Genomic DNA, 12,209 nt, shown 5'->3' on the forward strand with positions numbered 1-12,209 from the left:
TTCAATGTGAAGTTCAAGTTTGCTCTTTGGTTTTTTTGAGCAAGACTTGTGAAAACTTGTAATGAAAAAGAGGGCCAGACGCACTGGACAGCTTGACATCTCGTTGGTTTACTGCAGAATCTATTTTACTGACTAACCAGCCAATATCAAACAAAATGGTTGCATTATTTGTATCCATAGTTCACTATTTCATGGGGATTCTGCTCCCCCGAATCTGTCCAGTGTATCTAAACTCTTAGTTACAATATGGATCATGAACATTCTCTACACATTTTTGGTATAGGCATTCCTCTATTATGTTGGTTTTAAAGTTTTTTTTTATTTCTATTTCTTCTTTGTCCTCATGTTATGGTCTGTGACATGTTTTATATGCTAGGGATGCAGCTACAGCTAAACAAGCACCACTAACCGTTGCAAGGTACCTGCATCCTGTACTCTCCAAAATAATGTTACTTTCTTATGTTGATGTCTTGCTGTAAAGCAGTTACTGCTTAGTGATTTGCATGGAACATCTTATCGTTATTTTTTTTTTGTTTTCACACTCCCAACCCTCTACCATACCTGGTTTCAAAATGTAATATTTTGCTTGTGAGCTTTTACTGGCTTCAAAATTATCGAGTCCACAATGCATTGCCTGCAAAGGTTATGTATTTGGCAGCACTCTGGCAGAACAGTGTAATGTCTGTAATGCCAATGGAGTTTTTATTTCTTTGAAAACACGATCACTAGCCATTGCTGCAAGAAAGGAGCGTTGCAGCTGCAGTCGAATGCTTTACTTGTTCGGCATAAAGAAGAAAAACTAAGAACTTCAAACTGTGACCATTCTACTACTACTGCTCAAATACTTCAGGGATTGTTCCGCATCTGTGAATGTAGGACTCTCAGCTACATTTTTAAGACATAGTATTGTATGGATTTCTCTGTATTTTAATCATGGGAAAAACAAAACGCTAGTTTCATATTTAAGACAAAAAAAGGGGTTGGAAACTTTTTTCATCAAACACAAGGAGCCTTAACAAAGGCAAGGCAGCTTAACACAAGTCTACATTTTTGTTGATGACACATTATGTTCTGAAATGGTTGCGAGGTTGTACAAAGAACTACAGAAGAAAAAGCTCATACCCAAATCCACAAACTATTTTTTAAACCAAAGCACATTTGAATGATTATTGATCCGAGTGTGGCTATAAAAAGATGCATATGTATTTACCTCATTGTTTACATAAACTTTTACAGACCTCAGTGGAGGCTCGGCCTGGCAGAGAGGTGGTTTTCTGTGTGTGATAAAGGAAAAAACAAAAACAAAGGAAAACATGCATTCCCCCCCCCCCCCCCCCCCCCCCCCCCCAAAAGAGAGGTTGCTGCCAAAACCGAAGCATAGTGCAAAAATCTGCAGCAAACTGCTGCATATTCAATTAGGGGAAGGGGTGTGTAGTTTGCGAGGGAGCCCCCTCTGCCAGCTGCCTTTAAGGTGACCCTGCGCCCCAGTGCTCCTGCCCTCTGGCCTGTCGTCAGATGGGCCAGCAGCGACTCCGAGCGGGGGGTGTGTTGGCAGTGTGTCCTTGACGTATTAATCAAAAGGCATTGTTAGTCAGTTTCTCTGGATAGACGGCTCTCTCCGTGTTTACCCAAATAGAGTGAGCCCCCCCCCTTCTCCTCCTCCTGGGAGTCTTAAAGCTGTGGGCGATCCTGGAGGGCCGGACCTGTTGTCCCAGCCCAGCCGGAGTTGGTAGCGTTGTGCTCTTACATTGCATGTAGACATTATTTCCGCTAGTCTTAACTGTGAATGTTTGTGTCTTTTTCTCTGACTTTTATGATGTTTTGAAATCCTTATTTTTTTTCTTTAGTTATTTTCAAGCTGCCTGTGTGTTCTGTGTAGCAGCAGCTCAAGCATCTGGTTGGCCGGGCCTCATTCAAAGTTGGTGCAAACACTTATTGACGGTGTTCTTTTTTTTTTTTATCAAATGTCTATTGTTGTCAGTGATGAATGTATTTATTTTTGGTCCCGCCCTCCCCTCTGTAAATAATGATCTCAGTGTGGAGACTGAGGCGGACACGGGACCCCCCCTTATTATTTTATTTTGTTTTATTTCTGTTTTTGAAGATTTCAAGCTGAGAATCAAAAAATGAGACACGCATACAGCCATTTACCACAATCTGTTTATTTTTCGTGGTAGGGGGAGGGATTGGAAGATGGAATTGTTTTTTGGTTTTGTCACATATATTCAAAGAAAATGGCGTACGTCATTTAATACCATGCTTCTCCGTTTTATATGAAAGAATGGTAGGGATGTTAATTTCCTGTGTGTGTGTGTGTGTGTGTGTGCGCCGGCGGGACATGGTAACCTGTCTGTGCATAAGAAACGGAGCCTACTCTATGTTCTCAAATATGCTCAACCTGGGTGTTGCCACATTTTTGCCAATTAGGATCTCACACATGTGACAGAAGTCAAATACATCACCTCACCTTCTTCCTTGGACGGCGATCTCTTTTACGACGTCGGTCACATCCTTCTATTTGTTTTCTTTCGGGTATGTTTTTATTAGCATACCAGTTACCACTAGTTTCTCGTGCTGTTCCTTTTTGAGTGTCACCTTTAGTTATTACGTCGAGGGGGGTATTTAAAAACATGGGGTTGAGATAGCTTTACTAAGTGCACTTTGTATGTTTTGAAAAGCCTCAGAGTAGTCCTGGATGCGCTCCCGCCACTTCACATAAACCATTCTCTCTCCCCCTCCCTGACCATCACCCTCTGTCCGAAACGACATATCCTTGTGCAGTGTTACCAAAGCTTTAAAACAAAACAAAAATCAATATACACAAAGGAGACTGTCTCAAGCTCTGGAAGTTACACAAGTAACTTATCTCCTATGCTTTCTGTACCCTTCCCGCGGCAAACGGCTCTGTGCTCCGGGCTTTTTGCTAGGGTTGACGGGCTGGTCTATCCAGATACTACTTGTGGACGGCAAAGAAATGCCCTCAAGTATGGTTGGCTGTATGCCCAAAACTCTGGACACAAAAAAGCTTTACTGTCACTTATCCTATGCCTCACCCAAAGTCTCTCCTCCCCATCCTGCTTACATGTGTTGTAAAGAAACTAACAGTACCTCTAACGATCTTGTGCAGAATTGAACTGCACCCAAAGCACCAAATGACCTCTGAACCCTCAGTGTTCTCAGCAATACCATAACCTCGCCATTACGCCCGGCAGCATTTATGAGCTTTTAATTTTATTTTTACCGTCCGGCTGTAACCAAAATATTTTATTTTCTCTTGGACAGTGTGTGTGTGTGTGTTGAGGAGTCATTCAAAATAAATAGGTTCAGTGATTTTTGGAGTAGTCGCCTTTTTGTAAGAGCGAAGATACGAATAGCTGCTAAACTAGTACTTGAAAAGTTGATGAAGGGGCTTTCCATAGAGTTGGCATCAAGCTTCCTCCCTGTTCCACTTTCTTCATGAGCAGTCACTCAATAATGGATCAGGATCCACGGGCTGAGAGGCTCTGGAACGGACATATAGGTTCTTGGCCTATGAATAATTGAGAGCCAACAAGCCCCCCTCCTCCTCTCCTTCCTTTTTGCAAATACACTTCACATGCAAAGGAGGACCCACACCAAGATACACCTTTTGCCTGTATTCATGCTAATACGCATGGATACTTGCCTCACACGGGATCTTGTGCATGCCACGTTTGCATTCCATCAGCGTGACATAGGTTAAGCAACATTTTTTAAATATGCTTTTCTGCTATTGATCTTACCGGTATTCAAGGTGTGTGATTCTGTCATCTCCCCTTGTGGCCATGTGGCGACACCCAGGCACCCATCTCTCTCCCTCTCCCTCTCCCTCTCCCTCTCTCTCTCTCTGTTTCTGTCTCTGTCTCTGTCTCTGTCTCCCTCTCTCTCTCGTGTCCCTGCTCCTCAGAGAACTTGTATTCAGGTCAGAGTCGTCGGTGTGCATCGTCCAGGCGCTCACTAGAACTCACTATAACTCAAACGTGTCAAAGTGTAATACAGCTGACCTCAGAACTCACAACCTTGCAGTCTTAATGTACAGCGGTGAGGAAGAAAATAAACTGTTATTTTATGATCTTTTCATTAAAAGCTTGATTGAAAAACCAATACTGTTGTCGTTTGCTTGTTTTTCCCCCACTTTGGTCGCGATCATGGAGTATTTGCTGTTTACTATACTAATCTACATTATTTGGAAGGAGACAAAGTTTATTTTATTGTGAAATGTATATTTTAGGTGAAACTTAATTATAGTCCAGATGAATATCATAGATTCTGTTAATTATTCAATTAAAATAATCTTTGTATACATAGGTTGTAGAAGATAAAGGACTGAGGGTAAACTTTTGTTGGTTCATATAGAGCTACAGCAGATGCAGCCTCTTTCGCTGAGCGAAAAGGCTAACGTAAGCACACAGGAACTGGCTTGCACCAGGCTTAGCAAAGCCCCTCCCTCATCACCCCATCCCCACCCCACCCCATTTCTTCCTCGCATGCTTCTTTTAGATGCCCAAGGCGAGGTGTGGTCATAGCTTTAGGCTACCAGGTAGTCTATTGGTTACAGTAAACACATACTTGCATAGATTACGTTCCCGGAGCCCGGCTGGTTGGGGTTGCGGGGGTGGGGGGGGGGGGCAGGGGGTACAATGGGCTCGGTCTTTCAACCTTTGAATCATGTGGGTCCGTCTTCACTTCACACAATGTGCTATTCTCCGTGAAGGCAGGCACACCGCACTGTTTTCTAATTCATATCTCCCTCTGCCCGCCCCCCCGGCCAGCTAGCTTTCTCGGCCTGTGTGTTATTTCTCATCTAGGTTCAGGTCAGATAAGAGGGCGCTGGCACTTTTATGGCTCCGGTGTGCCATTAGTAATGCGCTGTGCCCCTGGAGGTGTCACATGCTAAATGACCCTGAATGGGGTCGCCGAGAAACAATGACTGCGGTGCCGATAGCCTCTACCCCTGCCCTCCCCCACATTGGCCCCTCCCAACACCAGCGCCAAGCAAGCACAATGGTGTGATGGGGGTGGGTGAGAGGTAGGGGAGTGGTGGGTGAAACATAGACGCTGCCCATAGCAGGACCCCCTTCCCCCCCCCCCCCCCTGTGCCCTAGGGGCCATTCATTCAGCTTCGGCACTATGGAGAAACTGCCATAGATAGAGCAAGCTTTATATTGATCCAGCCATTTCCGTTAAGTTAATAAAACTCAAAGAAGCTCCAAGCCATTCTTTTCAGAGGGCTCTCATGTCACCCGTTTTTTTCCCCCAAGTTTTTTTTTTGTTGTTTTTACCCAAGTGAGGGTCTTGGAGAATGAGTGGAATTTACCAGGGTCTGCCCAGCTGGGCCCCGGCTTGCCTCTGCTCGTCCGGGATCCAGGAATGTGTCTGAGGAGCGCCTGGTCTGCCCGCTGTAGGGCAGGACACGGACAATGTCTTGGTTTAATTGGTACGCACTGCCATCTTTTATCTCCAGGGCCAGACGACTGTCGAGCCTTTGGGGGTGGGGAGGAAAAGTGTAACTGACGTTAGGCAGATGGACCGGGGTCTACAGTTGGAGATTACTCTATGGTTTTAAATGTTTACAATGTTTTCAGGTAGAAGCTTTATATGACGTATGTGCTGAATTAAATACGGTATCCAGAATGTATTTTTGTGCGTCTTGTATGTTGAAGGCTTGAGTTGAGGTCATGTCAATATCCTTATTTGCTGACGTCGGGTACCGCGGTTAGCTATTTGACCATAGTCAACGATAGCCTTAAGACGGAGCAAGACAACTGATAGTTCGGCCAGCCTGATAAACCAGTCGCCGCCCACCAGATGGTTTCAATAACCCCTCCACCTTCCCCCTCCTTCCCCCCTCCTCCCCCCCCCCACAGGAGTATAGATAATGAAGTAGAATTTATGGATTCTGATCAGGTGTGCATGCATATATATCTTCAATGTTGTGCCGCATATCCATTATTGACAGTGCTGTGAATGAATGCTCGGGGCTCCAGGGTGTATCTATGCAACGGTCGGATCTCCTTCTTGCCGATGAGGAAGAGATCCCAGTAAACAACACACACGTACACACACGACTACACACTCTAACACACACCCTACTCCACACAATGCCCGGCCCGACGCAACTGCCCCCCCTAGTTCCAACGCTTACTTCTCTTACTCAAACTGGGGTTCTTTGTACTGTGTCGGGTGTGGACGTCTCCTTTATGAATCTAGTGCCGCATGACCCTCTGGGCCCTCTGGGGACAGTGTGCTGGATTCTGTCCCGCCGGAGAGGCAGGAGTCTTGGGGAAGTGCTGCAGGCCACGTATAAATCTCCATTTGTGGAAGATCTCATTGATTTTCTTTCGTGTGTGGCTGTTTGTGTGAACGTGTGCATGTGCTGCTGCAACACCATTGTTTCCCCCGGTATGTATTTAATTATTCAGAGTTGGCCGCCTGACAGGTGTGGATCGGTGGTGTTCTACACGAGTTTGCTCGCTCCTTCAATAACGCATCAGTATGTACGGGGTTATAGGGGGTTGATCTTAAGTTAAGGCTTGATCTACAATTCAGGTGGTTTTTGTGTGGATTGGATTTTTCTGTACGAAGGACGAATTGATTCTGTGTGTGCGAGGCAGGCGAGGAACATAGGGTCAAAACAACAACTAGAACCAATAAACCAAAGTTCGGTCCTTGTTCACAGAGAAAAGATCCATGTGAACCGAAAGCACCGGGCTTCAAACTGTGCAACGGCATTCGTTCTCCCTCTCGTCCTCGTGAGGTTCTTGTTTAAATGTGGGTGGGCCGTGGCGAGGACGGTTCAGGATCAATTTGACAAACTTTCTCAATGCCGCATTGAAATCCCCACTGAATCCCATCGCCAGCTGCACCCCAGGACGCGCTTTGACAGACCCCCCCCCCCCCCCCCCCCCCTTTCACTGCACTGTACACTACCTGTGTATCTGTCCTGGCACACATTTCTCTCCCTTTTACTCCTGCTTCTCCCTCTTCAAGAAATGAATCTAGACCCCGTTCCCCACCCCCTCACCCTTCTCACCCTAACCCTTCTTTCTTTTCACTGTATTTCATCATGAGGCCCGGGCGCTGAATTGAGCCTGTTCTGCTGAGTCAACCGGGCTCTCGCTGGTGAAAGGGAGAGCGGGGAGAGAAAGCGGGCCGGAGGAGAATGGACTCACCAGGTGGTGGGCACTGCCGCTGCTTCAGCGACCAACGGCCCATTCAGCTGGCACATAGACCCTGTGCTGCCATGGAGGCCCTGCTTACCATCAGAATATCCCCCCCCCGACACCAGCTAACTCTCTCTCTCTCTCTCTCTCTCTCTCTCTCTCTCTCTCTCTCTCTCTCTCCTTGCACCTCTTTAAACGATAAACGGAGAGAACAGGCTTGGTCTGGGATAATAGGATCCTTTCTCTCTGCCCCTGCCATGTGTGAGGACGGGGACAATGGCCGGGACCAGGAGGGGGAAATGATTCAAAGTGTGATTTTCACCTGCTCCCTTCAACCCTGGCTCGGCTCCTTTCAGAGCATGCTAATGTCAGCTCATTTGCAGAGCGGTACTGTAAGCTGTGACTCCCTGCAGCCGCGCAGATCCTTTCTCCTCTTCCGTGATGGACACTTTAGATTATTGTGTTTAAGACAATTATTGTCCGAGACCTCCATTTGGATGATTATGCCCATTTTTGATCATTACTCCATTTCAAAGTTTAATGGGAGTTAAAGTCTGGCAGAGCTCTTTTGTGTGGTGCTGTTCGCGCTTAGTTTTTTCCACCGTTTATTTCGTTCCCTTCGTCTTTCGTTCACGATTCAATCTGCATCTGAGGATGGACTCTCGACGATCCCGTTGGTTTTTCTTACGGGTGAAATCCAACTTCTTCCTAACAGTGTAAATGTTATGCCGGCTATGAGGTTCTTGAGGTGTTTTCCCAAAAATCCTGCGGTTTCGTCCTATGTTTGTATGGCCCTGGAGTGGGGACAACTACCCTCGTAGCCATCGAAAGACGTCTCAGAATCGCCCACTGTCCCTCCCAACTCCCTACTTGTACACAAACAACTCCTATGTGTGTTGGCTCTTTCAAAAACACAATATTGGCAACAACCCTGTCCACCACCACCAACATAGTGCCCCCCCCCCCCCCCCTGCCCTCACATTGTCCTTCATAATGACAAATTAACGTCGTCACCGGGGGTAGCTTGTCGAGAGGGAAAGGTATTAAGTCTAGAAGAGTAATCACTGTCATGGTGTATGAGTAAACTCATTTGCTCTCTTAATCCCCTCCCCCTTCACACTAATTTGTTTATCTCGGCATGCCTGTGTGTGTGTGTGTATGCGTGTGTGGTTTTTGTCTGTGTATGTGTGTGTCTGTGATTATTTTCTGATTATTATAATTCCCTTTTGGTGGAGGCTAAATTAGTGTTTGCTTCTTATTTATCATTCACTGGCTGACTCGGATTGTTAATCACATCACACACGCTAATTCCCTGAAAGACTAGTCTCAGATCTGCTCATATATATTCTTGTATGACAGACCGCAAAGTAGCAACCGGCCATTACTTGTAAATAGCAAAACCGAGAACATAATTTGTCGTGAAGCAATTAACTAATGGCTCATTTCATGCGTAATGGTCGCTCTCTGAATATATGGCGCAACATATTTTGTTTTGCATTTCAGGAATCGTTGTCCATTTGTAATTGAAACAGGCTATTCAGCAATGATGCAACACCAAAAATCAAGATATATAAATGTAATAAATATATACAGAAATTGATTTATTGTATCATTTTTATATTATCGATTATATCGTAGAATGGCATTATAACAATTGAAAATATGTTCTTTAAGAAAACCGTTGTTTCAGTATGTAGGAATAACTATCTTGATCTGTAATGGATTTGAATACCATCCATTTTGAGAATTTATTTTCTCCATTCATCATTTGTCCACTATCCTTACACATCCCACCCCTAACACGCTTTTCCTGCTGCCGTCCTCCTCTCCTGTCCCCCTCCCGCTCATCGCCCGTTCGTATTAGACGGGTAAACGCAGCTTTTTCTTTCTTAAACCACTCTGCTTCACGCCTCAACTCCTGCTGTAATTGAACAGAATTTGATCTGCCTTTTCTCTCTCTCTCTCTCTCTCTCTCTCTCTCTCTCTCTCTCTCTCTCTCTCTCTCTCTCTCTCTCTCTCTCTCTCTCTCTCATTTTCTCTGTCTCCCTGTGAAATAGCAAAGGGACGGTATGGGGTGGGGTGTGGGGGAGGGGAGGCAGTGGGTGAAAGGGCAGCAGGGAGGCTCCCTAGTGGCACAGATCTCCACCCAGCCTCGGGGCCATCGGGGGCCATTATGGGAGAGGGGCTGGGTCGGCTCCTGAGTCAGAATCCGGTTTGTTTTCACACTGCCTCGCCGCCCATGGCCATCTCTCCAGCTGAACCAAATGAGTCCTCTAATGCAGGGAGATGGCCGATACCGGCAGGCCTCCTGGGTTAATTAGTGGGAGGAATTAAGCCTGATGACCCTGCAGCTGGGCCTGACCCAGTGTTGAAGACGCTACTACCCTGTCAGTGCTTACACAGCAATATCACCCATATTGCCCTGAGACTACTTCTGGATATTGTGTGTGTGTGTGTGTGTGTACATGTGTGTGTGTGTGTGCACGTGTGTTTGTGTATGTGCTCTGTGGCTGCATGAATGTAATGATCCAACATGCGTATAGTGTGTGTGTTTCTGTGTGTGTGTGTGTGTGTGTGTGTGTGGGTGTGTGTGTGTGGGTGCTCTCTGCAGTGTGTCCGTGCAATCAGATACTTCCGTATAGGATGCCTCCAGAGGATAATGGAGCCTCCACTGACGGTAGCCTATACCGCTATTGTGTCTTTGAGGCATTGGACACACATCAGCTTTTTCTTAACTCCCAGGTTTCTCTGAGCCCCCACCCCCCTACACCACCCAGCCAGGTCTCCTCTCCTCAGCCGTGTCTTGTGTTTATTGGTGTGTACCAGGAAGGGATGTTGAATAATTGACGAGTCGTAGGGGGGAGAAGGGAGATATGTAAACTGACCCTCAGCTGTCCTCAGACTCAAGCCCCTCCGTGTTGGAATCCACGGCAAACCGGGTATCCTGCCCCGTACCAAAGTGTCCCAGTGCCTTGCCCTACTGTATTTTAGCGCTACATTTAACCCCTTCGAACACCACCCGCTTAATAGCCTCTTTATGATGTGTGTGTCCATGTGCATATGGACATTTGCACCTACTATATGATACGGGTGTGACCGCCTGTGAAAGAGAGCGAGAGGAAAAGAGGTGAACGTGTAGGAGTGTGTGCAAGTGCATGCGCATACGTGTCTTCACTTAAGAGACAGGTCAGTACTTAGTGCTGCACTCACCCTATCATTCCCTCCAGACCACCACATTCTTCAGTTGGCCCTGCCGGCCGTGTCTGCTGTGCTGGGCAGCCAGCACATCTGTGTGTGAGGGCCTGTGTGTGTTTGTGTGTGTGTGTGTGTGCGTGTGTGTGTGTGTGTGTGTGTGTGTGTGTGTGTGTGTGTGTGTGTGTGTGTGTGTGCAAGTTGTTTTCTGTAGTTCTGTCTGTGTGAGTGCGTGTATGAGCACGTGTGTGAGAGCGTGTTTGAGTGTGTGTGTGTGTGTGTGTGTGTGTGTGTGTGTGTGTGTGTGTGTGTGTGTGTGTGTGTGTGTGTGTGTGTGTGTGTGTGTGTGTGTGTGTGTGTGTGCCAATGACTGAGTTTTATGCCTTCCTGGTTCCTTAGAGGGATCCCAGCAAGCTACAAAGAAAGGGGAGATTGTTGCCATGCAGGCTTGACCCTATTCAACATCTGAAAGATGTGGAGTGGCTATAGTGCGGGCAAATGTATTCATAGTGTGTCACTGGTGGGCACTGGAGACCCTTAAAGGCAAGTTAACACACCGCTCACTTTTGATATACCCTGCTTGGTTGCCATGGTTTCTAGGGGAATGTGGCTGAGCAAGTTGTAGCAGGTCTCTGCTAATTCCAGTGTGCCTGGTCTGTGGTACCACTTGTGTACAATATACATGATGTGTGTTTTGACCTTCAACAAAATAACTATATGTTTATATATATTTGTAGTTCAGAAAACCCATGAAGCAGGTTTCTTGGAGCTTTTTGCCTATTCTGCTTGTTTTAATATAAACCACACAGCAGTAAAGAAGAACGCGGTGAATGGGTCTACAGAAGACCATTAGCCACACAAACTTCTCCTCTTGATCAATTGGAAGGGAAACATTCATCCCCATGCTTTGTGGGACTCTACGTTATGCTCCCAAACTGCCATGGTTGTAATTGTCATTACACAGCTGCAACATTAATGATTATTGATTTGCTGTTAGGAGCCGTTCATAAGGAGGGTCCGTCATGGGACCACACGCTGCAGCAGGGTCAGGGTGGTGATGGGGAGTTTCCACTTCCACTCAAAACCCCTGACGACATTTCCTTTTTAGCTGCCCCACTGTATGACTGGGCTTCAAAGGGATTCCTGCTTTAACGTGACAATCGGCGCATATCTGGGAGCATGATCTTGCATATGCGCATGAAAAAAATAAATTATATATAGACTAGATGGTTGCAGTAATAACTTGCGGTTCTACCTTCAGTAATGATCAGTAACACCTTATCAATAACACAGTCAGACTGTAAAATCATCAGACTAAACCCGGCGGAACGAACACACACACCTATTTGCACGCATTCGTAAACCAACACATTCTCAGAAAAGCACAAAAATATATGCACCTACACATAATCATCAACGCTTTTTTCTCTGCAAGGCATATTTTCAAGTGCATCTCGTTCATGACTGCTTTATTCCCAGTCTCAACAACCTTCTACATGGACTTCAGTGTATTTCACTGTGTTTCCCCTTGCCTTTCCCCAGTGTGTTGAAGCTAGTGCATAATCATTTCCTGCTTGCTGGTTGTTACCCATCCCCCCCACCAGTCATCCTGGAGGCAAATAATAATGGCAAATAGAGGTGTGCGTGTGTCTGTCTGTTTTTGTGTGTGTGTGTGTGTGTGTGTGTGTGTGTGTGTGTGTGTGTGTGTGTGTGTGTGTGTGTGTGTGTGTGTGTGTGTGTGTGTGTGTGTGTGTGTGTGTGTGTGTGTGTGTGTGTCTGATGGGGGGGGGGGGAGCTTTACAAGGCCCAGCTCAGCAATTCGTTCGCAGGTGTGGT

This window comes from Gadus chalcogrammus, chromosome 6 (genome assembly GCF_026213295.1).
Source record: "Gadus chalcogrammus isolate NIFS_2021 chromosome 6, NIFS_Gcha_1.0, whole genome shotgun sequence".
In the NCBI taxonomy this organism is placed as follows: Eukaryota; Metazoa; Chordata; class Actinopteri; order Gadiformes; family Gadidae; genus Gadus; species Gadus chalcogrammus.